The 1,269-nt window shown below is 51.5% G+C and overlaps 1 protein-coding gene across 1 annotated transcript in view; it reads right to left on the bottom strand.

Annotated features, from left to right (window-relative positions):
- The window catches only part of CCDC27 (coiled-coil domain containing 27), a 21,999-nt gene that overhangs the window by 3,253 nt on the left and 17,477 nt on the right, over positions 1–1,269 (bottom strand).

Genomic DNA, 1,269 nt, shown 5'->3' with positions numbered 1-1,269 from the left:
TCCAGTCTGGGCGACAGAGTGAGACTCCAACTCAAAAAAAAGAAAAAAAAAGAGTGGACACAGCCGGGTTCGGTGGCTCAGCCTGTAATCCCATGCCTTTGGGAGGCTGAGGTGAGTGGATTGCCTGAGTCCGCAGGTTCGAGACCCGCCTGGGCAACTTGGCGAGACCTCGTCTCTACCATAAATCAAAAAATTAGCCGGGCGTGGCAGTGTGTGCCTGTAGTTCCAGCTACTTGGAAGGCTGAGACGGAAGGATCGCCGGAGCCCGGCAGGTCGAGGCTGCGGTGGCCATGAGCAGCAGGCCACTGTACTCCAGCCCGGGTGACAGAGTGAGACGCTGACTCAGAAAAAAAAAAGATATCCAGGTGGGGTCCTCAGCGGTACTGTCTGAACCAGCCAGGAAGAGGCCACGCAAACAAGAAGGACAACACCATGGAGCTGCAGTTGGCATTCCTACTGGGAACATGAACCTCAAAGGCCTCCATATGTACGACCTTTGCCTTTGCTTTATTTTGGATTCTAAATCAAGGTCAGCTCTTTACTGATTTTCCCTTGAGGCATGGGTCCCTACTATGCAGGCCGTAACCCGGCCTCCCTCAGGGCCTCTGCTTGCATCCTGTAGGGCAGTTAAGACTACCAGGGACGGCTCGGTGTGGTGGCCCAGGCCTGTAATCTCAGTGTTTTGGGAGGCTGGGATGGCAGGATCACTCGAGGCCAGGAGTTCAAGACAAGCCTGGGCAACATAGCAAGTCCCCATCTCTACCAAAAAAAAAACAAAAGGAAAAATGAGTGGTGGCTCATGCCTATAGTTCCAGCTACTTGGGAGGCTAAGGCAAGGGGATCACTTTAGCCCAGAATTTCAAGGTTAGTGAACTATGATCATGCCGCTGTGCTCCAGTCTGGGCCACAGAGCAAGACCCAGTCTCTCAAAGGAAAAAAACAAACAAAATCTGCCAGGTCCAAATCCCAGAATTGCCTCTAAGCAGGCCTAGGATCTCAGGTGTGTTACTTGTCCTCTCCTGCTTGTCTGTTAAGTGAGGATTATTATTTTTTTTTTTTTTTTTTTTTGAGTTGGAGTCTCACTCTGTTGCCCATACTGGAGTGCAGTGGCCACTCTGGCCACTGCAGCCTCGACCTACTGGGCTCCAGTGATCCTTCAGCCTTAACCTTCCGAGTAACTGGAACTACAGGCACACGCTACCATGCCCAGCTTATTTTTTGATTGATTGTAGAGATGAGGTCTCGCCAAGTTGCCCAGGCAGGTCTCGA

The sequence above is a fragment of the Carlito syrichta genome, unplaced genomic scaffold, assembly GCF_000164805.1.
Source record: "Carlito syrichta isolate Samal-C Ts95f unplaced genomic scaffold, Tarsius_syrichta-2.0.1 Scaffold311497, whole genome shotgun sequence".
Lineage (NCBI taxonomy): Eukaryota > Metazoa > Chordata > Mammalia > Primates > Tarsiidae > Carlito > Carlito syrichta.
This window is presented reverse-complemented; position numbering and strand designations above follow the sequence as displayed.